The 24,943-nt window shown below is 36.2% G+C and overlaps 1 protein-coding gene across 1 annotated transcript in view; it reads left to right on the top strand.

The window, feature by feature from the left end:
* The window catches only part of Kitlg (KIT ligand), a 152,870-nt gene extending 131,552 nt beyond the window's left edge, over nt 1-21,318 (top strand). Inside the window, exon 11 of the transcript XR_001235502.1 lies at nt 21,263-21,318. The gene's annotated coding sequence lies outside the window, so the exon portion shown is untranslated. The remainder of the gene's footprint in view (nt 1-21,262) is intronic.
* The last annotated feature ends 3,625 nt before the right edge of the window (nt 21,319-24,943 follow it).

Below are 24,943 nucleotides of genomic sequence, written 5' to 3'. Positions count from 1 at the left end.
CCAGGGCCACAGACATAGAAGCACATTCGTGCATGGCAATCACTTTCTAATATGTCACAACCAGTTTATTGGTAGTAACAGTAAGATTTCAGTGCATGACTAACTTTCTCATATGTGTTAGAGCAAATTCAAGGCTACCACCAACTAAGGAACAGATGCCACTTGGCAATAAGACCAGGCTTTCTTCTTGCTACAGTTCTTACCCCTGTAACATCCCTTTGCACATAGACAGAGAGATTGCTGGCCACACGCACTGCTGTGTAGAGGCATTCATAGCATGGTTCCAGAAGTCACCATTCTATATGAGCTTTCAAATGGAAATTTTAAAAGCCCATAGGAAAAATATGAGGAAATTTCCAAGTCAGGTTGCAGTGGTCCAAAGAAGCAAGGAATGAGTTTGTGTCTTGCCCTCTATGGCTGGCCTGGGAAGAGTGGACAGTTGAGAAGCAGGAAGCTGGTGTGAGTACTGGACATACCACCCCAGAAGTACTGCAGAAACTATATCTGAAAAACTCAAGGGACACATACAAGTGCTAACCAAGATGGAGATATTAGTGAAGTAGGGAAGCAAAGTGTGCAGTTGTGTGACTGAGGCAGGCAGACTGTCATAGACAGAAACGGGTGAAAGCAATTACTCTTTCAGGGTTCCACATGTAGGGTGATTGAGGAGAACTGGGATGAGAAAGGACTTCTGGGTTTACTGAACTTGCTTAAAAAGAGTGCATATTTTAAACTAGACAGGGCTACAGTTCCTTGACATGATGTGCCTTGGCTTCGTGAGCTACATGATAGGAATTACATGTTTGAAAAACCCATTTCTTGGCTATGAAGTACATACTTGCTATATCTGTGATTATATTACTATGTTTCTCCCATCTTGTTTGTTAGCTCTAGCTGCATTCTCTGCTTTCTCTTTTTAGTGGTGGCTTTTGAGATTATAGCATACATCTTTAACTGATCACAGTCTACCTTCAAGTAATATTATTTCTCATGTGGGAGAAAACTTTACAACATCATATTTTATCTTAATCGCCATATGCTTTGAACCTCTCCATAAACTGACATTGCTTCTGCTTACTTAGATACCTTTTGAAGATGTGTTAGAAGAAAATAATACCTTATATATTTGCCCACATGTTTATCATTTTCTGGAGTCTGAAATTCTTTGTGTAAACGTGGCATCATTTTTGTTTTGTTTGAAAGACTTCCTTTGACATTTCTGCTGGTGATTACCTCACTGTTTTTATACCTAAGGAAGTAATTTTCCTTCCTTTTTAAAATATATATTTGATAGATAGAGAATTCTATGTTGACAGGATTTCTTTTTCTTTTCAATAAAGTTTCTCTGCCATCTTCTAGTTCACAGTATTTTCCACAAAAAAGTTGTTGGTTTTCACACCCCTTTTTTCTCTATACATCATGTGTTATCTCACTCCATTTCCTTTTTAAACTATTTGATTATAGTGCATTTTGTTCTGTCTTCTTGACTATTGTACTTGAGGTGTATTGGTCTTCTTGGATCTATTGGTTTATAGTTTTCATCAAAATTGGAAAATGTTACATCAAGGTTCTTTGCAGCTTTATACTATCCTATCTACTCTCTCTTGTCGTTGACATACACGTTTGCTTGAAAACATCTCACAATTCTCAATGCTCTGTTAATTTGTTTTCAGCCTTTTTTTTTTCTGTGTCTTTTTTTGGATGCTTTCATTTGTTGTTCGGTCTCAAGCCACTAGTCTTTTCTTGTGCCGGACCTGCATTTTCAGTTAGTCTCATTACATTTATTTCTTATCTCAGACGTCTCTAGAATTTTAATCTGAGTCCTTTTCTATAACTTCCATGGATCTGATTTAATATACTCAATCTGCCCTCTAGCTTCTTAAACATTTAGGAAGCTTTATAACTGTATGACATAATTTTAAGGACAGCTTTAATGTTCTTGCATAATCAGTTCAACATACCGTCATTACATTGTTATTTGTAGATCTGTTTCTATTGGCTGATTTTTCTTTATATTATGAATTACTTCCACTTGTTTGCATAACTGGTAATTTTTACTAGAGGTCAGATGTGGTGAACTTTAATTTATGGGTCTCTGGATGTTTTTGTATTCCTAAATATTCAATTACTAATAAATAGTTTGAACCTTTGAAAGCTTGCTTTTAAGCTTTATTACGCAGGATCAGATTAAAAATTAGCACTGATTTTGTCCCATAATCAAGGAAATACCCTTTCTATTACCTGATTCTGGTGAATTATGAGGTTTGCCACACTGGCTGACGGGGATACCAACTTTTCCCGGACTTACATGATTTTCAGGGATTTTTCCCTCTGATCTTTGAGAGTGGTGTTATCCACAAGCTTGAATAGTTTCTTTCTCATGAATGTTGATTAGTCCTGAGCCCAGAGTTAAGGAAGAATCTCTACTCATCTTTGGGGCTCTCTTATTTCTTGCAGATTTTTTTTCTTTCTTTCTGGGATTGTGTCTGTGGGACCCTAGCCAGTTCCGTGTGTCTCTCCACCTCAAAGAGGCTCCAAAGTCTCTCTACGCTGTAAATGAAGACAGTAGCGGGCACTTCCGGTTTGTTAGCCCTCTCTCAAGGCTCGCTGTTCTTCACTGCCTGGTGTCCAAACTCTGAAATCTGTTGTTTTGTTTTGTTAGATGTTTGGGGCAGTTTCAAGTGGGATAGTAAATCCAGTCTCTATTACGCTATCTTAGCTGAAAACAAAAATCCATCCTAATAATGCCACTTATTATATGCTTAGGGCAAAATACTTGGCGTGGGAAAGGGAAACATTTGTATACGGGCAAATTGTTCATAATTTTGAATATAGATATGTCTATTTTTAACAATATTCGCGGAGAGGCAAAGAAATTAAAATTTAGCAAACTGCTAGAGGCAATAGTTATTTTGTTATCCCTTTGAGGATCCTGCGTCTAACTGTATGTGCTAATGCTATCAAAGACTTCATACAGCGCTGGGGATTTAGCTCCGTGGCGCAGCGCCTGTCTGGCAAGTGTGAGGTCCTGAATTTGATTCCTGGTACCCACAAAAACAAAAGCAAAAACATCTTGAAATAGTAAGTATCACATTACAGTTCTTTTATATAGAAAGCACATAATACCTTTCGATGAAAGAAATTTGTTTACATTCTTTATGACTGGATGTATAAATTGTGACCCCAATTCAGTATCCTGTGCAATCTCCAAAACCACACCTCTGGTCACACCACACTGGACATCAGTTCAGAGACCACAGCGACATTAGGTAATGATTTTGAAGCACATGTAACTTCAATTTTCCGCCAAGTAAAAATGAACTCCTTTCTAGGTGATAGCGATGTTTGCAAAAAGTGCAGAGAATCTTAGCAGCAAAAGCACCTGTCACTTATTTTTTTCTATGCTATTCGAGATTTAATTGATTAACTGAGCTTAATAGGAGGAGAATAGCTTTTCATTCTAAGTTGTTCTATTTGATTAAGTTATAATTATTAATTTTCTTGTAATCCTTCAAGATACTCCATCATATCTGTGACAGAGTTGTTACGAGAAAACCTTTTTCTCCTTTAATTTTATTATTTAAAAAAATCTCATTACATTACTGAATATAATTTTATTATATATTGAAGTAAGCTTTTTAATAAAGGTTTCAGCTCTGTAGATGATTGATTCAATTCTGCAGAAAGACAATTTAAAAACAACAAGCAGAAGCATTTATTGAGTTTATGTGCTAGCCATGCTCTTAAAGGCTGTAAATACTTTTGAATATTTACTTTACAAACACTTAAGTTTATAAAGGTCATATGTAAAATCCAGTTCCTAAAGATTTCTGTATATGTATACATGCATATGTTTCAGTTTTTCCCAATGTTTGAGTTTCTATCTTTACTAAGTTTTAGGTATTGAAGTCACAATGTAATCCTGGCTGTACTACTTACTAACTTACATGTTTTATATCAGATATGATTGCTGATGAGCTATAGCTCTAGACCTTTATTTGTATATAAATCTATAAGTAAACCTGTGAAATGTTTACTATTAATCATACAACACCCTTGTGAGCATCAAAGTTGGGGTTTGAACCTAGGCCATTGACATCTGATCCTGTACATTTATCTGGAATAAAAATAGCCAATCTTTTTTGTATGATCTGATATGTGCTGTTCTAGAGTTTCTAAGGGCTTCTTTTATCTTTCCATCCCTTCAAGGTAAATACAGTTATTATCCTTATTTTACAGGTGAGACAACTGAAGCCCCAAGTAACCATCTTACCTGTGATGTGTAAGGGGCAAAGCCCCAACCCAGAGAGTCCCCATCTTTACTTCCTGCCCTCTGCCACTGTCCTGCCTGCCTCCTTCAGCATGCTCCTCCTTTCACTAACTGATATACCTTTGTCAAATGCAATGGGTGGTTTCTCTGTTAGTTTCTACCCTATTAGTGAAGTAAAGGTATAGATTAAAGCAAAGTATAATCTATCATCACTATGTCCAAGCCAATTCTATAGTTTCAAAACCTTAGCTATCACTTAATTCAGTTTTTTCATTTTATTGATGAAGAAATTGAAATTAAAAGTGTCACCCCAAGTTAAATTCAAATTTCAGCTTTTGATCAAAGTGGAATGTTTGGCAGAGTGCTGGGTTCTTTTGTACTACAAATATTGAATGCTTTTGCTCGACAAATATTTATGGAAGTGAATTGAAAACTAGAGTCTGTCTTGCGATTAGATTAGCACCATGCAAAGCACCATGATTAGGAATGCTTTGTATAACTTGGCCGTAGGCACTGGCTTCTGTGCATAAGTAGTGGTCTTTCTAGAAATACTTTCATAGATAATGGAGCTACATGGCTTAATGTTGTACTAATATTCCCACACAGTTTTCATAGGACTAATGTGGGATTGTTTTACTTTTGTGTTATATCCTTAAACCACCACAGCATAGAAATGGCATTTTCAGATCTACTTCTCCCAGTATTAGGGTTTAATAAATTAGAATCTATTGATTCTTTTTTGGACAAGGTAAAGGAATTGCTGTAGGCTTAAAGTAGACATGAACTGAACTTTACTACAGGAGCAGAAACATTGCAGGAAGTTTTGGCAAGAAAAGTCATTTAAACAGGTCAATCAATTAAAATAACCTTAAAAATGAAATAGGAAAATTTCATTCATCAGCAAGAAGCAATCTAACTTTCTCAAACAGTTAACATGTATTGATCTGAATATTATTATTTTCACATCTTTTTTTATTTTAAAGAGAGTAGTAAATAAGAAACAAAGCAACAGAACAGTAGCAGCATACTAGTATCACAAACATAAACAAATCAAAGCAAGAACATTCAAAGTGATACAGAATCTCAAGACAATATAATACGAATCAACAGTGGTTTTTATATTACATATTACTATCCTCAACTACATTGCTCAGACTATCAGATGTAAGAATGAAAGATTGCTCAAACCATTATAGGAAATAAAAAAATAATTCTTCAATAAAACAGTAGAGATAATACAGAGTTTCACTAGACAAGGTAGTAGGAGTTCACCATTGTAATTCCATTGCATAGTTACCTTCAAATCAGTTGCTCAGTTGTGAAAATGCCTTTGTTATTGTTTCTATTGAAATGAAGGTACTTTATTAAGATAGTTTAAAATTATTATAGGTATGTTACTTTCCTCCCATTTTAATTAACACATTTTTTCCAGTCCTTACCCAGTGAATAATATTGTAGCAGATGCTCTTATATATAGTTTAATAAAGACTATGGTTATTTTGGTTTATTTTTGTTTGTTTGTGGACTATAGCATGGGTGGGGTATTACTTAGACATTTTTATAAAATGAAATAAGAGAATGAAGCTTTAGGAACTCAACAGTTTAGCTTTTCATACTCTATTATGTCTTTATAAAATTTCAGAAATTTAAGAGAAATTTAAGAAGTTTTTCCGTGATTTAAGAACATGTTCAAATTTTAGGTACTATACATATTTTATAATATTTATCCAAAAATGTACAGAACTACTCTATGTCAATTTTTAAGATAAGTGACAGTTAAAAATTTCAGAATGTGATGCTTCAACCTATAGTTCCTTAGACAATGAAAGCCTTACATTTCTAGATATACTGTTCAGCTTTTCACTTTTCCTCAAAAATTTAAATTGAATCAATTTGCATTTTTAAAGCAAATTTTTGCTTAAATTATTTTGTAATAACTTATTTGAAAAAGATTATGGATTGTTATACCAAAGTTTTAAATTTTTAATTTTCATAGATTTATTGTATGTTTTCTTATAATTCTTATTTATTTCTTTCAAAACATATCAATTACCTGATAAAAGTACATCAATTGTATGATTAAATTTGATTCAGCAGCTTCGAATAACAGAAAAACTTCAAAGACAGATGTTTTCTTTGAAATTACAATGCATTGCTGAAACCTCTGTTACTGTGAACTTACAAGAGTTGTTTACTCATCAACCTGTGACTTAGACTGTTTTCAGTCAAACTAAATTTCTCTGATAAATTACAATGGAGGCATACTATTGTTGAACTTAAAACATACGATAAAATAAATATCTCCCACATTTACCTCCCAATTTCTCAAGGAATTCAGTTATCAGAGAAGGTAAATTCCTCACCAAAAGCAAACAAGAGTCCATAAAAAAGAATGAAAACCTTTTAATCAAATGGCTATTAACAATGGCCCTTTGTTCAGTACAACATATTTATAACAAAACAGGCACTGGGAGGAAACGCTTATCCATTTATAGAACTAACATTAATAACAGCAGAAAATATCACCAAGGATTGAAAACAACTGCTCAAGAGTATGTAATTCATTGACTATGTAAACTTATAATTTCTCCTTTCAGATGAGTTTTTCACTGACCAACTTTACCCAGAAGCTACTGGGAAATATAATTATTTTGATAGGTCAGTTTCTTTTCCTTTCTTTTCTTTTTTTAGTGCACAATATTTATACATAATATCAAATTTTATTTTGGAAGATTTATACTCACATGTAACATATGTGGATCATTTTCTCCCAAACATACACACACACACACACACACACACACACACACCATCCTTATTCCCTCTTCCCTGGTAGGTCAGGTTTTTAAAATATTTTAAGAGGTTTACTTAATTGAGGACTGATGATTTCACCAAGTTCATTTGATATACTAACATAAAACAAAATTGTCATTTAGATAACTAATTATGAAATACATAAAGTATCATTTTATGTTCTCAAAAAACATGAAGTTTAAATGTCATAAGTGCTTTAACTAACAGATGAAAATCCCTTTATTAAATAAGCAAGACACTACATGGCTAATTGAGCTATCAGTACAATTGTTGATCTTGATATCCACAGAATTTAACGTGATACTTAAACATAATTATAACAACACAAAAACAAAAAGTTGCAGTTCCTTCATTTTTAAACTTTTTAATTACTTAACTGTAAAGGAAGAAACAATTATTTGAAATGAATCATCTGTATTTACACGGTTTTATATTTTCAACTATTTTAATAATAAAATTACAAATAATAGCAAATAATTTCATGCATAATTTGGGTTTTTTTTCCTAAAATTGATATATAAAATTTTGAGTTTTGTCTTTGAAACATCTTAATAAGGACCTGGCTTTTCACAGATGTGGCAAAGAGATGTAGAATACCGAGCCTAAGAGACAAGACCAAGGAGACACTCACTTCGCAATGGCTAAGGGTATTTAACTGGAAGGTTATTTTTTTGCATCAGGAATGTCCCTACGTACTTAACACAGATTATGTATGATACAAGTGCCAGCATCACTTCATTTCCTAGAGGAGGAAGCTGAGCAGCACTTGCATAGTGTGGTGAAGTAGAGTCTGAACCCCACTACTTTCTTGTTTATATCCCTCAACATTTCTTGTTTAGATCTTTTTTCCTTTGAATAGAATGTTAGCTCTTTTTAAAGGAAGAATTACCTTGAGTGTTTCTAATGTAGTTGTCAAATTAATCATCCCAGAGCTAGCAGATAGTAGACATACAATAGCCATTTCTTTCTTATTCATCATAAGATCATCGAGATATAGAGGGAAAAAATTATTTCAAAGACCAAACTTCAGTTCCTTGGAAGCTGCCTCACTGAAGTGTATAGGGTTATTAACTTGCCCCTTGAGCACACTAGAACAGCTTTGACAAGGATCTTTGAAAGTGTAGATGCACCAGGAACATCCTGGAAATGATGGATGCAACATTTGCTTTAAAAAATATGGCAAAGAGTTAGACTTCATATCAAATGTTCTGATCACAATACAGGAAAGAAACAAAAAGAGAGAAAGGAAGGAGAAGGGAAGGGATGAGAAGGGAGAAGAAATATAGTAAAGCATCAAAGATTAAATGTCTTAAGCCACATAAAAAATTAAAAATAAACTAATAAGCATTACTTTATTATAATATTAACTAAATCTGCATCTAATTTTTGTGTCCAAATTACATTGAAAAAATTGCCTAAAATATTTTTGAAATTTAGGTCTATTGTAAAATTTGCTATAAAGCATAATATAGAAAATAAAATGCTCTCAATACAGTGGAATCATTTGTTCCCAGATCTCTTTCCCATCATGCAACTGGCCACACATACTACACCATTAGGTGAAATTCTCACCCTGGAATACAGTATAACTATAAGAGTGCATCGTAGGGTTGAGGAGTGGAAGGCAACATAGAAGAGTAAAGGAAGGGAATCAGGGCTTGTATAGATCAGTTACAACACTGATGCTATCAGAGAGATGCTTCTGTCTCTTTTCCATTTGAGCATGAAGAAATCAGAAGACATTCTCAGACTTTGGAGAAGAAACAACTGGTCAGGTAAGTCACTATAGGCAATGGCAAAGATATATCGTATTCACACTCAGAAGTTAGTGCCAGGTGAAGTAGGCACAGAGGTGGCTTGGGATTTATTGGTCACTGTGATTCAGTTGACACCAGATAAATTTTACCTATCGCATTCCTCCTTTAATCCAAGAGAGGCTGGATCAACTCTAATTGTCTTTCAAGAATAAATTAACGCTATTGCTTAATTAGGATGTTTTATTTAAAACTTATTTCCCAAATATTCCAGTTATCTATGGCTTAAACCAACACCTATCATTTACTATTGCTGTGATTTTATGTATTGGCCTGGCTCAGCTGGGTTGATTTCACAGCTCCTCATGCTGTCGTTCAGGTCCATCATAGGATGGATTTCTGTTGGTGGTTCTTGTGGGGCAGAGACATCCAAGGTGGCCTCACTCACAATGTATGGCCCTTGGTGCTGCTGTTCTCTGGCGCTTCTTGTGTTTTTCATGTGGACTCTAATCTCCGAGGGTCTTTCTTGTTTTCCCAGCTGAATATTCCAGACTTCTTGGACAGTTTCAAGGACTAGGCTTGAAAGTCAGGTAGATGACAGGGCCAGCTCAGGCACAAAACAAACCGCATGAAAGGAGCAGAAAAGTCACACTGTGAAGGAGGCTACAGGATGGGAAAACTTGTTGCTTTCATCTTTGGAACAATCCCACACCAAATAAAAATACTTGTGGAATAAATTTTAACTCTAGTTTAATACTGTGTGTGACTATTTCTCTATGGGGAAGAGAATAATTAATGACTCAGTCAGATGAACATCTGCTTCCCGTTGATGCTCTTCATTTCAATGAATGTGCCATAACAAAAAATATCATATTATTTTTTGGAGAAAAGTTCACTCGAAGAAATCAGACAAATCTCTCAGTTCACAAATATTTCATTCTATGTATAAGCCCTGGTAGATTACAACTCAGCCTGCCTCAAGAAGAAAAGAGAATTCTGCTAAAATTTTTAATACCTTAATATGGTGTAGTGTTAATTACTTCTAGCCAAAGTCATTATATAGGTGGATCTGCTTATTCATATCACTGGAAAAATTAAAAAGCAATAAAGAAAACAGTTACAATGAAGCAAAACAGTCACTTTTATGGGTTCCAACTGGGTTTTATATTTTTTGGAGTATTTGGTTTTTGGCTGCCCACAATTCAGATGCATCCGTACATCAGGAAATCACTCATTGTATACATTTTGGCAGCATGCAGAATCCAGGATTTCACGTGGCAATGGACAAGAGTAACATATTATATCTCTTGCTCTTCACAGCTATACTTTGGGCACATGATCTAGAAAGATCCGACTGTCCAACTGGTACACAGAACTACAGAAAATGTGCAAAGGACATTAGGGATTTTCATGGTGGTGCACACAGTGCAGAGAACCAGGCAAGTCCTTAGGGGCAAGGATGGTACCAGACTGCCAGGGTGTGCTACGGCCGGCCTTCTTTGATCCCTAATCCCTTTCAATGCCTGCTTTTTTCCCTTAGCATTGAAATCTTATTTCAATAAATTGCTTCTCTGCTTGTTATTTAGAAGCAGATAACTTTGTAGGTTCTCAGTTAATAGTCATGGCCAAAGAGGGAGGCAGGAAAATTATTCATTTTACGTGCATCTATTGAATATCTAACATGTGCCAAGCACTGTAGAAAAGGCAATAGCAAATAAACAACAGACTAAATGTCCTGCCCTTATAGAGCTTCCATCTAGTGAAAAACATGGGGGGAATGCAAAAGAAAGATGTAAAATGATAAACAAAAAAGCAAACAAATAAAACATATATTTACTATGGAGAGTTTTGGGGAGATGTGTTTGCTCAGTGGAGTGTTTGCAATTTTCATTGATGTATTTATTTAGCTAGTTAGTTAGTTAGTTATTTTTTGCAATTTTGAATAAGGTGAGTCAACCCTTACCGAGAAGACTGCATTTGTTATGATTTAGATATAAATTGTTCCTCAAACCTCACATTTAGCAGTGGGGCCTAGTTGGGTCACCAGGGATGTGACTTGAGAGGGTGTATTCTTTCCCTGGTTCCTCTCTGCTCTGTTTCTTGGCTGCCATGGTGCAAGCAGCTTTCTTCCACCAAATCATCTGCCATGCTGTTGTGCCTTGTCATTCTGCCATCCATTCTCCCATGACATTTCTGCCTTGGAAGCAATATCCCATGGACTGAGTACACCAAAACCGTAAACCCAAATAAGCTGCTTACTCTTTTATGTTTTATGTTTTGGGTATTGTGTCCCAGTGGAAAAGTGACTAAGGTAGCACTTGAGCAGAGGAGATGAGCAAGAGTTCAAAGTGAGAGTGCACACATTGGCTCTTTAGGCACAGAATGAAGCTAGTGAGGCTGGAGGGGCATGAGAGATTAGTATATATGGAAAAGGAAAGAATCAGGTGAGAGAAGAAAGGCCTCGAAATCTTGTCCCAGTTTGGCCTTTATTGTAAGGAAGCAGAGCAGGCATTGGGAGATTTTGAGCAGAAACATGGCTTGACTTCATTTAGTTTTTAAAAGTATGACTCAGGCTGTTATTGTGAGACCTGACTGAGAAGAGAGATGTTTCCAGTGACAGTAGAGGCTGAGAAAACAATTAATAATCTCAATTATTCCAGAAAAGATATTGGTGGTTTGGGCTAGAAATAATGAAGACGGGATGTATTTATTTGTTTTTCTCATCTTGGTTGCTTTTGATGTTAATGTGAATTTAGTAAAAAAATCAGTATTTGGCCTAGTCTTTTATTACAATATATAAATTCTTTTTGGGGCTCATGTTTTCCCAAAGTTAATTACCTATTAAATAAGGCACAATAGTAATATTTTTTCTGTGTACTTTTCAGTTTTTATTTTAGGGTTCCCAGAGACACTGCCAACCTCTGTGGCTGGCTGGTGTACAGGCGCATGCCCATGTGGCATTATTTTGGTCCCTTTAATGGAAACCTCTGACTGTGACTGAAATTTCCACAACAAGGAAGCTATTTTTCTGGGTTAAAGTCTTTTTCTTTGTTTGTTTGTTTTTTCTCCGGTACCGGGAACCGAACTCACGACCTTGCGCTTGTCAGGCAGGCGCTTTGCCGCTGAGCTAAATCCCCAGCCCCTCTGGGTTAAAGTCTTGCAAATATATTCCTCTACATATTTGCATGATCTAATAAGTTAATTTTGAATGACCAGCAAAACATTGCTTCAGATTAATTTGCCAAGAAATTAGAAACAAAGTTCAAGAATAAAAAGAGGAAAGAGAAAAGTTCCCAAGAGTGAATCTTAAGCGTAAGGATATGGCTGGTGCAGATAAAGGAAGCCCAAGATTGAAGCTAATGACAGTGGTCCCCTCATCTGTGAGATGAGAAGAGAAAGATACAGGGGAATTTTGTATCATTCAAGATTACTTCTAGAAAAAGGTTTACCAATAGACACATATATAACCAGGTTCCACCTGTCCAGGGCCTCATAGAACTTGCTAAAAAGTAAAACCCTTTAAAAAGCCATGTAGTACTTAAAAGGGAAATGTTAAATTCTCTGCCTTTCTGTTTTAGTTCTCTCCTGTTTTATAGGGAGGGCTTGCAAACATTCATTGTTCGCTAGAGGCTAATTTCAAACTGATTTCAGTGAAGTTGTTGGGTCTGTGAGTAACTTAAGGGGTGGAGGACCAAGAGAGAGCACTCTAACGAAGGTGAAAACTCTTGCAGCCGTGTGGTTTCCAAAGAACAGGTTAAAAGCCTAGTTTCTATTCATGACCCCATATTTAGTTACAGCTGTGGATATATGTGATCAAGACCCTGACATTATTCTCATTTCTTTTCAAATCATGCAACCAAAATTTTCTTTACCATTAATCATTACTTCTCATATTTTCCATGTTTCTTTTTGGATTTTTAAGAAAAAAATCATAATTGCCTACACTCTATTCAATGTTCAAATTTTTCAGTGGAATATATTTGCTGTGTAGAGAGGTAGAGCTGAGATAATGACAGGAAGTGAAAGAGATTTGGAGATACACAGGGATCTCAGGCACAGGAACATAGATTCAAATTGTGTCTTCTGTATTTAAAACTTTGAGACATCAGACTAATCCTTTTCTGAGCCTCAGTTTGTTCAGTTTTAACAGTGGAGGTGGGGTGTAAAATTCTGAGTTAGCAGGACAATTATAAGAATCAAAAGGAATCATATTACAAGGGCTTGGTGCAGTGTTGTTCAGGAGGGTTTCATGTGATTGCCAGAAACAAAATACCCAAGTACAAGTGACTTCAAGTCAACGGGTCTATTTTTCCTCACAAAACAATAAATGCAGAGATAAAAACTTCCTGAGTTGGTGCCGGAGTTGGGTTTGTTCTCAGATGTTGGTCAGTGTTTCTGTGATTCTCCCAACTGCAACAGCTCAGGTATCATGTCCTTCTGTGACAGCATCCAAAGCAGAAGGATGGATATTGTTCTTTACATGTCCCTCATGAGGGAGAATTCTTCTCAGAAGGCCCAGTAACTTCCCTTTTGCTTCCCATTTACTGCCTGTGTCTGGGCGGCAACAAGATTGGGAAAATGGGTGTTCAGCATTTTCCTTTCTTGTGTGAGGAGAGCTCTGTAGCAAAACAATAGCTGGGAGGGAGGGTGGGAGTTTGATAGAAAGACAGTGGTGTCCGCATTGTGATCCTTGGCCTAATAAGCCCTCAGAGACGTTAGTCAGATGCCAGCAGACTCTTTCAACCAATCAGCCTTCTGTGTGTACTGCAATGGGAGAGCTCCCCTCACTTATTCTACACTAAGCTTTCTTTCTGCTCACCATCTAGATTTCTATTTTGCAAGTATAACCCAGCTACCTAGTAGAAAACCAACTACAATGACAAAAAAAAACAACAAAGAAAGTTTCTACCTGTGCTTTCCATGCTTACCTCCAGGGGCACCTGCTGCAGTCAGACAAAGGTAAACACACTAAATCGTGCTGAGTTCCTCTTTATTTTTTGTCTTGAAATTTCAATAAAAGTGTATTGCCTCATTGTGTTTTCCAGATGATTTCTCTTTGCTATGTGAAGTGTCATTTTTCTGCTCATCCTGGCCAAATTCATTTTCTCAATCTATTTCACCTAGGAAGTAATTTTTTGTTGTTAAAACAGATATTTAAGTAAATGCCCTTTCCCAGCTGCCACAGTGGCAGAGCAGAATAGTGAGCTGAGAAACCGAATAGCGCTACAAGGAGAAAAGAATGGTGGAAAAGTTAGGTTTGGGTGGTAACGCTGACGTAAGCTAAAGCTAGTCACTGTATTTAGAAATTGAGGCAGCTGGTAGTTTTCAAAAAGCAAACCTTTCATTAAAATTAATCGATGAAGAAGGTCTTAAAAGCGGTAATTAGAAAAATCACACAGAATATTTTAGAAGTAAAACAAAAAGTAAGATGTAAACATCCCAACACAAACAGCATGAGTAGGTGTAGTAGGAGAGAATGAGACAATACCCCAGATACCACCAGAACAGAGGCGAGTGTCTCTGACTGCAAGGCTTCGGGATTCTTACTTGTTGGTCAGAGAGGAGACATTTAAGGTCACTCACAGAAGCTGCTGTAACACCATTGTAGTTCAACATGAGTTGACAGTAAAATGCATGAATATATATTGTGCCATTGTGAAGTCTGCATAATGGCATCATTTGACTCTAGCAGCCAGGTTTTCAAAGTGCAAACGAAGAAACACAGGAATGCCTATCTTCATAAACTTTAATTTAATCAGGGTAGTTATGTCTGAGTGTGCTTCTTATTATAATTATCTGAGGCACTGATAGTGTTAAGAGAAGATAAGTTTTTTATAAGTATCTGCTTGTGGTACATAATGAATATAATCACTGTGGGTAAACAGTGATGGGAAAACTGGTATCCGCATGCAGAAGATTAAAGCTAGATCCATATCTCTTACCATGTACTAAACTAAAAATAAAATGGTTCAAAGATCTAAATATGAAAACAGGAATACTTAACCCGCTAGAAGATGGAGTAGTTAAAACTCTTGATATCATAGGCATAAGCAAGGACCTTCTGTTTAGAATCCCAGTTGCACAAGAAATAACATAAAAAATCAACAGCTAGGATTATATCAAAGTTAGAATTTTTTTTTATTTTTAGAATTGGAGGCTTGATTTTATTGGTAGTAAAGAAAATGTTCATAGTATTTGATGGTCAATTTTCAAAATGTGTTCTCCACTGAGTTTGTTCCTAAAAATATATTACAAGTACCTTGGGTTAGAAAATGTTTTCTGGGGGGCTGGGGATTTAGCTCAGCGGCACAGCGCCTGCCTGGTAAGCGCAAGGTCATGAGTTTGATTCCCCGTACCAGAAAAAAAAAAAGCCAAAAAAAAAAAAAAAAGAAAATGTTTTCTGTTTGTTATTTTCTCTCACTTCTATGTAACACCTGCTGTATAAGACTGCATATAAGATTTGCCTAATACATTTCTGGACTGATCATTATTACTTTGATATAGTTTGTAATTCATTTCTACTTTTTAGCACATTCAGGAATAATATTTGTGTTTATTTATATTGGTTGTACATTATATTGGGTACTACCACATTGGCTCCTCATTCTATGACCTATCAATATGCAATATTTTGAAAATTTTGGCTCATCCATCTATGATGAGATCTGAAAATACATAATGAACCATTTGGGGCATTTAATGGCCCATTTAACAAAATGCCGATGCTATCATTGGCCGTATGTTACATGCTATACCTACACAAAGACTAATAAAAAACAAAAACAAAAGCTTCAGGATTTTTGCCATCAATTGAAAACTGTGTACTTCTAGATTTTCGTTACCCTGAAGTGAACATACTTTTGCTTGTAGTGCATGTATAAACTCTGAATTCATAGATGAGTTTAACATTAGATGATATTAATACAAGATGCTGTTGTTGGCCACCTAAAGAGTTAGGAAATGACACAGTGAGCGTCGTCATTTTATTCTGATGCTCTCAGAAGTCTCAGGGCTGGGTACCAGGCAGTACCATAATCTGTGATATGAGACTCAGGGGTTAAGCTTTTGAGCATCTCTAGTTTAAATATGGACCATCCTGGTAAAAACCTGTCCAAAGGTAGTCATCAACTCAGAAACCACAGAGTTCAGAGTAAACAACTGAAAAGAATATTAAAGGGAAAGACTGTCGTTTGTTTACTCTTGCTGTGTATTTTCAAAATACAATGGTGGGAGAAGGTTTGTTTCAGTTTTTCCCATAGTTATTCCTCAGGGAATGCATTTAAAGAACAAAATAACCTTTCTATGGCTCAACAGAAATAGGATCTGTAGTATTATTTTAGTTTAAATGTGGTTGGGTGGAACAGTCTTTTGTTATTTGTTTCCTGAGCCATGAAGGCTGCATTTAATGTAATCTTGTCAGATTTCTCTCGGACAAATGAGAATGATTAACTTCCTTTTAACAAAAAGTTAAAATATGTACTTACCCAGGAGTCCAAGTAGACTACTATTTTTATTAATAGATGAAAATATATGATTTTAAAGAATTGACAGAACTTAGCTCTTCTCTTTGCCATTGAAATATTTTGGTCAGGTAGTTTAGGCAGATATAAGAAGCATCCAGTTTCTTGTCTTCAGTGGAGAATATATGTAAACAGTACATTGAACTGCTAAGTATTTTATAGGTATTGTTACACAGAGACACAGATAAATTAAATACAGCCTTAGGTGCTCCCACAGATAGCTTTTCAAAAGCAAGTAGGTGCACAACAGAGGGTGAGAAGTATAACTTCAACCAAGTATGTGATTAATGCCCCAAATCAGGAGCTGGCACTGGGAACAGGGCTCATCAAAATTTGTGGATTCTTTGTTATGGTTTGAATCAAGAATGATTCGCTGACCCCTCAAGATTCTAATGCACTCAGATATGGAGCTTTTGAAAGGTGATTGGCTCATGGAAGCAGTACAGCTAATTGTGCTATTAAGAGGTGGAGCCCCATGGGAAGAAGTGTAAGTGGGCGTGTGACCTAGAAGGGTATACATCCTTCCCTGGCTCCTCCCTTCACTCTCTGCTTCCTTGCCTCCATGATGTGAGCAGCTTTCCCTTTACCATGCCCTCTGGTGCCATTTCTGCCTTGGAGTTGACCAACCATGGATTATAACCATGAGCCAAAAACATCTTTCCTTTAAATTGTCCATGTTGGAGATACGGTGTCTCAGAAACAAACAAAATAAAAAGGACTAAAAATTTTCTATTCTTGTGATTTTCACATATTTTACTCCTCCAGGTTACCCCTTACCCAGGGGTTCTGCTTTTGCTACTGATCACAGTCTTTCTCAGTAGTTTCAATTTAAGCCACTGTTATCTATTCTGAATAATATTTTACTAAGTTTCTCTCCTAAGTAAATAAGATTTATTTTGTGCTAGTGAAATTATAAGCATGAAATGAAATGCAATGTTATCCAGGGATATTCTCTTAAAATTATTAAATTATTTCCAGGTATTCTATCAAATAAAGCTGTCCTTTTGTGACCATGCAGGACTGGTTCCAAGACCTCCCATAGATACCAAAGTCTATGCGTGCTCAATTTCCTTAGGTAAAGTGACAGAATATTTGCAATACAACCTATACACATCCTCCATGTACTTTTTAAAAAAACAAACCAGGGTCTCACTATGTTGACCAGGCTGGCCCTGTACTCCTGGTCTCAAGCAATCCTCCTCATTCAGCCTCCTGGGACTCTCATATGTGTTAAATCATCTCCAGATTTCTTAGAAAACCCATTAAAATGTGAATGCTATGTTAGTAGATGTTATATTGTGCTGTTTAGGAAAAAAAAAACAAGAATAATGTCTACATGTTTAGTACAGACACAATTTGGTTTTCAAATATTTGAATCCATGAGTGTTGAAGCTGAAGTGGAGAGTTGACAGTGGAAGTCAAGCCTTTCCCTCTGTGTTATGCTTTCACACTATTCTATTTTTGGTACTGATGAGTTCCTGATAATTATTTAAATGCCCTTTAACAAAATGCATATCAATCTGTATAATAAAACAAACTGAAACAACAGTAACCATTACTCTGAGGAAAAGGACTTCCATGGTACTCTGACGTTAAGACTGTCTACTTCCACTAGGGTTGTCAACAATAAATGCACAGGAAGAGACAGTGGTAATGCAGGACTGAAAAATCCTAGTCTACTGGCTCTGTGTACATACTGCCAAGTCCCGGAGATCTAACATGTATTGTTTACTCAAGATTATGATGTTTATGTAGGTCATTTTTTAAAAACAGACCAATAAGGGTATTATTGATGCAAACAAACTATAGCAAGGTACAAGAATTTCTTTAAGTTTAAAATCACTTAAGTTAGTCACTTTCCCATTGCTAGAAAAAATTCTAACACCCACAGTTTAAAAGAGGAGAGATTTATTTTGGCTTACGGTCTCAGCCCATGGTCACTTGGCTCCAAGGCAAAACAGCATGGTGGAGTGGCCTAGGCAGCAGAGGTAAAGGTCTCCCATCCATGACAGCTGGAAGCAGAGAAGGAAAGGACAAGTGGGGAGGGAGATGCACCCTTCCAGGCCACGCCCCCAGTGACCCACCTCCAATCAGGCTCCAGCTCCTAACAGCAAGTGAGCTCTAGTGCCCCAGTGATTCAATTATCCTCAAGCCCACCTCTGAACCCATGAGGCTTTTGAGGGACATTCTAGACCTAAACAAGGACACCAATAATAATGATGATGATAGTAGTTTATCCAGTGAGACAAGAAGATAATATTGTTCCTTTCATTTCCCATCCTTGATTTTTGATAGTTTTACAAAAACCTGAAAACTGCAGATTTAGCACTATGGAACAAAGAACAAATTAATAGTGCTTGTACAGTAGGGAAGAGATGAGACAGCATCACCATACAGAAAAGATCCTACACTAGACAATAAGTTTGTAGGCTTTCTCCACATAGCTTTCATGTGAGTGGAGTTGTTTATAGTAGGACCTGACGAGCTAGCACTTCACAACATGTATGTGAATTCAAGTTTCAGAAACTAAACCTGTAATTTTCACTCACTGCCACCAGGTTGTAGTAGTGGCTCAATTTCAGCCGCTAGCTATCCCTCTCAAGCCTCATGTCTTCATAAGTGGGGATTTGAGGAGCTGATTGGATTGTTGGGCCATGATAATCATCAGTTGACTGATCCACTGATGAATGTATAGCTAAATGGAATTTGGGAGGTGAACCCTGGTTGGAGGAAGGTTGGTCAATGGGGGCGTGGCCTGGATGGGTCCATCAGTCTCTTTGCTCCCTTGATCTCCCTCTGCTTCAGGTCTGCCATCCCATGGTTCTCTCCTGCCACCCCCCCCCCCCCCCGTCACACTGCCCTGCCTTGGAGCCAGCCAACTATGGACTGAACCTCCATAAACTGTGAACCAAAATAAATTTTTCCTCCTTTAAATTGTGACTCCTGGGCTTTGTGTCCCTGAGATGAGAAAATATCTAAGCCACCCACGTCAATATGTGTATGTATCCTGAAAAGTTGAAGAATATATTACTCTTTTTTTCTGGGGATTGAGTCCAGGGCTTTCCATATGCTAGGAAGGCAGACATCCTCCAGGCCCCAGATTATTCATTCTTTGAACTCAAGAGACATAGATTCATTGTAGTACAATTTGAAGTCCAGAGCTGTGATGTCTCTTGATTTGCCCTTATTGTCCAGGGTGCTTCTGCTATTCTAAGTCTCTTTGGGTTCCCTTGGAGTTGCAGTGCTGTTCTCACAATTTTTGTGAGGAATGTTAGTTGTTATTTTTATCGGGATTGTGTTAGCTGTGTATCAGTTTTAGAAGTGTGGTCATTTTGATGCTATTGATTCTGACTATGCAAGAACATTTTCTGATCTCCTCTTTTAGCTCCTTTTTCAGAGTATTATAGTTTTGTTGCAAAGACCTTTCACTTCCTTCATTAGGTTAATGTCTAAGTAGTTCATTTTTCACAATGCTATTGTGAATGGTATTAGTTTCTAATTTCTTTCTCCTTGAGTCAATTATTGGTATACATGAATATTATTAATTTTTGTATGTTGACTTTGTAACCTATAAAATTCTGAATTTGGTTATTAATCCTAGGAGGTTTTGGGTGGAGATTTTTGATCTTGTGTATAGCGGATCACGTCATCTACAAATAATTATAATTAGATCTCTTCCTTTCTTATACATATATACCCCTTTTATTTCCTTCTTTTGCCTAATTGCTTTGGCTAATGCTTTTTTTTTTTTTTTTTTTTTTTTTTTTGGCAGTACTGGGGATTGAACTCACAACCTTGTGCTTGCCATGCAGGTGCTTATGCCACTGAGCTAAATCCCCAGCCCAAGCCTGGCTAATGCTTTTTGAACTATACTGAAAGCATATATCCTTGTCTTGTTTCTGACTTTAAAGGGAAAGATTTCATCCATGTCTCATTTAATGAGATGTTGACCGTTGGTTTTTTTATTTTTTGGTTTTTCTCCGGTGCCGGGAACCGAATTCACGACCTTGCGCTTGCCAGGCAGACGCTTTGCCGCTGAGCTAAATCCCCAGCCCCCGTTGGTTTTTTTATAAATGACTTTTATCAGATTGAGGGTAGGTCCTTGTGTACCTATTTTCTTCAGGGCTTTTATCATGAAGGGATGTTGGATGTCTCCAAGGGCTTTTTTCCTCATTAAATGATCAAGTGAATTTTATCCTTGCTTTTCTTCATATGATGTTTTACATTTATTGACTTGTACAGTTGAACCACTCCTGTATCCCTGCGGTGAATCCTACTTGATCATGATAAATGGTCTTTTCAAGTTTGCTGCATGCATTCCAATTCCCAGGATCTTGTTGAGGGCTTTTGTATGTATGTTCATTAGAGATTAGCCTACAGCACTCTTTTTTGGTCTTGTCTTTAAATTTGGAATCAGGGTAATGTTAGCTTCTGAGAATGACTTTGGGTGTACTCCTTCCCTTTCAATTTCATTAAAGAGCTTGAGAAGTGTTAGTGTTACATCTTTCCTAAAGTTCTTGCAGAATTTAGCAATGGATCCATTAGGACTTGTGCTTCTTGTGGTTCTTGGGTTTTTATAAATTACTATTTCTTCAATTTTATCACCTGTCAGATTGTTCAGGGTTTTTATACCATCTTGGTTTAGTTTTAGTAATTGATGTACATCTAGGAATCCATCCATCTCTTCTACATACTCCAATTTATCACAGTACAGGTTCTCGAAGTAGTCACTGTTAATCTGGATTTCAGCAATGTCCATTATGATTTCTCTTTATTATTTCTAATTGATTTGATTTAGATATTTTCTTTCCTTTTTCTGTAAGATTAGTTAGTGATTGGTCTGTTTTATTCATTCTTTCACAGAACCAGCTCTTTGACTCATTGATTCTTTATATTAATTTCAGGTGAGCCTGACTTCTCTCTGTATGGAAGGCAGAGAAAAACAAGTCAAATCTGAAAGGTGAGAGGTTTTTTTTTTTTTTTTGTCTTTTAGAGGCAGGGTCTCACTATGTAGTTTAGGATGTCCTTGGACTCACTATGTACCCAGGCAGGCCTTGAACTTTTGGCAATCCTCCTGCCTCAGCCTCTTGAGTGCTGGGATTATAGGTATGTGCCACCACCCCTGGCAAGGTTAGAATTTAATTATACATTTTCTAATCCTCCAAATGTTCTGAATGTTAGTGTTTTGTCCTATGTCATGTCCTGTGACTTCTCAAAGATAGAAAATTCAATTCTAGTGTAGACTTTGGATGAATGACCAAATAATTGATTGCAAACATAGGAGAAATTGTTTTAACGAGAAGTGCAGAGGTTTTGGGAAACATATCCCAAATAAATAATACAGAAAAGATATCTTATGTCACTTTTAGTTAGTTGGATTTGAAATTGCATAAATAATTGTGCAAATATGAATTATGAAATAATAATTCAAAGTTGGATAGCCCACATCTTTCCCAGCCTGAGCTTAAACTTCTTAGGGGTTCTAAGAAGTTGTTATTTAGTTGTTCTAGACCTCTGACTTAAAGTATCAACCCCTTCCTGAAATGGTGCCTGATTAAGCACTCTGGCAGTATGGCGAATCCAACACTGGATTCACTCTGGCTGTTGTCAGCTATATAGAAGGAGTCACCTAGAAGCAAAAACATCTTTGCTTTTGCCCAGTTCACAACAACCATGCGTTCCTCCTGAGGCCTGTGCTACTGGCTGTCTGCTGTCTGTGGAGGACACTTCCCCTTCCCTGAGAGCTGGGATCATACTTTGTACCTTTAACTTTAGATAGATGAATAATCAACGAATGCCTCCAAGCTCAATATTTAGACAAGTGAGCCCAAAATAATTCCTTTTGCTTTTGTCAGTGTTTATATCAAATAAAGCAAGAAAATGCATACAATGGGAAAGTACGAATTTTATTAGTTTGTTTTTCCATTAAAAACCACATTATGTCAATTGCAAAATGAAGTTTGTTTTCCTCGTGTCTAACTTGGAAACCAGTTTGTTGGCTGTTTTTCAGCCAAATGCAATAGACTCATTCTTCTTTGGTTTTTAATTGCCTCTCAAAAGAAGCCTGATCCTGCAGAGGAACTGTAGGTTGGCTTAATATGTGTCCATGTCTCAACATACATACCGTTTCCTTCATGGCAAAGCGTACTTTATTTGTCATCAATGCAATGAATAAAGACGTGATTAAAATTCAGCACCACACCTGCTTTCCATTCTCATATCCACTTCATAGTGTTTCGGGGTAGTAAAATTTTCACAGACTAAATCGTCTGATCCAAGAAGAGCGGATGGGAGATCCTTGGGAATCCTGTGGTCAGGGAGGCAAGAGCAGAGAGTGGCAGACACAGAGCCATTTTCTGAATGCGTTCTTCTAGCTTTTTAATTTATTTATGTACACTTACAGGGGCTACAAGTTCATAATTATTTAACTGCTTAGATAGAAAGACAATAAAAAAAGAGAAAGAACAAGAGGCCAAAGAAGAGTGACTTCAAGTTTTTCATTTAGTATTTTTTGACAGAAAGAAACAAGCAAGCAAGCAAGCAAGACACAGGAGTCCACTTACCCATTTTAAACTAAAGAGCAGTGGTAAAACTCTGAAAAAAAATTTGTGTGACGTTAATTTGTAAAACCTTGTCCTTGGCTGTATGCAAGGCACAGAAAGATGAAAGCCAAATCTGAAAGGAAAGGTTATAATTTAATTACACATTTTCTTGTCCTCCAAGTACTGTGACTGTTCGTGCTCTGGCATATATTTTGTGCTGTTACTTCTCAAAGATGAAAAATTCAAATTTAGTATAGATGTTAGATGAATGGCCAAACAATTAATTACAAAAAGAAGAGAAATTATTTTAATGAGAAGTGCAAAGGTTTTGGAAAACATATCTGAGGTAAATAATGCAGACAAGATACCTTATATCACTTTTAGCTGACTGGATTTAAAATTATATAAATACACATATACTTTAAATGAGTCAATTATGTAAAGCATACAATGAAATGCTAGCGAATCTCTCCTTCTCCTCAGCTCCAGTTTTAACTTCGTGAGCTTAGTATGCACTCTCAAAAATTTCCTAGATCAGCTCTATCCAACGAAAATTTTTGTGGCTGTGGAAATGTTCTATATGCCACAAGCTACTTATGACTATGGAGCACTGAAAATGTGATTAATGAGATTAAAGGGCTAAGTTATTTATTTATTTACTTACTTAGTTTTTAATGTTTTAAATTTTCAATTGACAAATTTTAGTTGCATATATTTATGGCATGCAAAGTGATGCTATGATTCATGAATATTTATTTAGTTTTAATTAATGTAAATTTAATTACCCATATGTTCCTTCTAGCTACCATATTGTGGGCTACACAGTGTCAAATCTCAGATAAATATACAGTGAAAATTTCCTGTTTCATCAAAAATGAAGCACATTATGCAAATTACTCTGCAACTTCATTTTATTTGTTTCACTTAAAATAGGTTACAGAATTTCATCTAGGTCACTATATCTGTCTTGTTATTTTTAACAGACTTAAAAGATAACTTTTAAGTCTATAACTTATGTGGCCATTCTCTTACTGATGAAAATGTGTTTTTGATTGCTGTTGTTTTGCTCATGGAAAGTGTTATTTAAAAAATAAGTGTGCTACATACAATCATACAAGCTTTCACCTTTATGCCTATGATCACATGAGCACACACTGTTCAAAGGTATGTGCACTTTTATTTTGGTTAAGCAGTAGTGTATTTCTACCCAAATCTTTCTACGAATAGTCTAATAACACAGGTATGAGTAATGACTCTCTACATTAGCTCCTTCACAATTTTACCGGAGCTAGGAATTCTTGAACTTCATGATTTTTGCCAGCCTGAGAGGTGGGAAATTGTATGTCACTTTATTGTTGATATTCTTTTCCCCTGCTTGCTCTGGCAGCATATGTAATGCACATTTCCCCAACTACTACTATAATCTGATTGAAGAGTTTTTAATGTTGGTCACTCAACATGTGTTCAAAATCTCTCAATTCAAAGTAGCTATCTTCTGAATCTGCCATAAAAGGAGAAGTTAGAGATCCTGAAGCAACTGGATCACAAAGAGTTTTTTAGAACTGAAAGGACTACATTGAAATACAGAGGAAGAAGACCGGCATTTCAGTTGTTGTGACAATTTTACTGCTGAAGATCATAGTTTATTATAGAACTTAATTTTTTTAACAACTCAGTATAAGGAATAGGTGTTAAAATTTTAAAATATGAAAAGCAACAATTCTCAAAATGCAGTCAAGGACCACTTGCATTAAATCAACTGGGATGTCCAGTAAAGAAGCTGATTGCTGGTGCTCATCCCAGATTTATTAAATAATGATTTCTCTGTGTGTACTTTAGAATCTGCATTTTAACAACCTCCCTATATTATCTTTATGTGACTAAAGTTTAAAAATATTTTATTTGAGGGACTAAAAATATAGAATATATTTTGTTTCTTATTCTCTTTCTTTCTTTCTTTCTTTCTTTCTTTCTTTCTTTCTTTCTTTCTTTCTTCTTCTTCTTCTTCTTCTTCTTCTTCTTCTTCTTCTTCTTCTTCTTCTT

Source organism: Chinchilla lanigera, unplaced genomic scaffold, assembly GCF_000276665.1.
Source record: "Chinchilla lanigera isolate Chin_1 unplaced genomic scaffold, ChiLan1.0 scaffold00004, whole genome shotgun sequence".
Classification (NCBI taxonomy): Eukaryota; Metazoa; Chordata; class Mammalia; order Rodentia; family Chinchillidae; genus Chinchilla; species Chinchilla lanigera.
The sequence above is the reverse complement of the archived record's forward strand: the minus strand, read 5'-3'. Positions and strand labels throughout refer to the sequence as shown.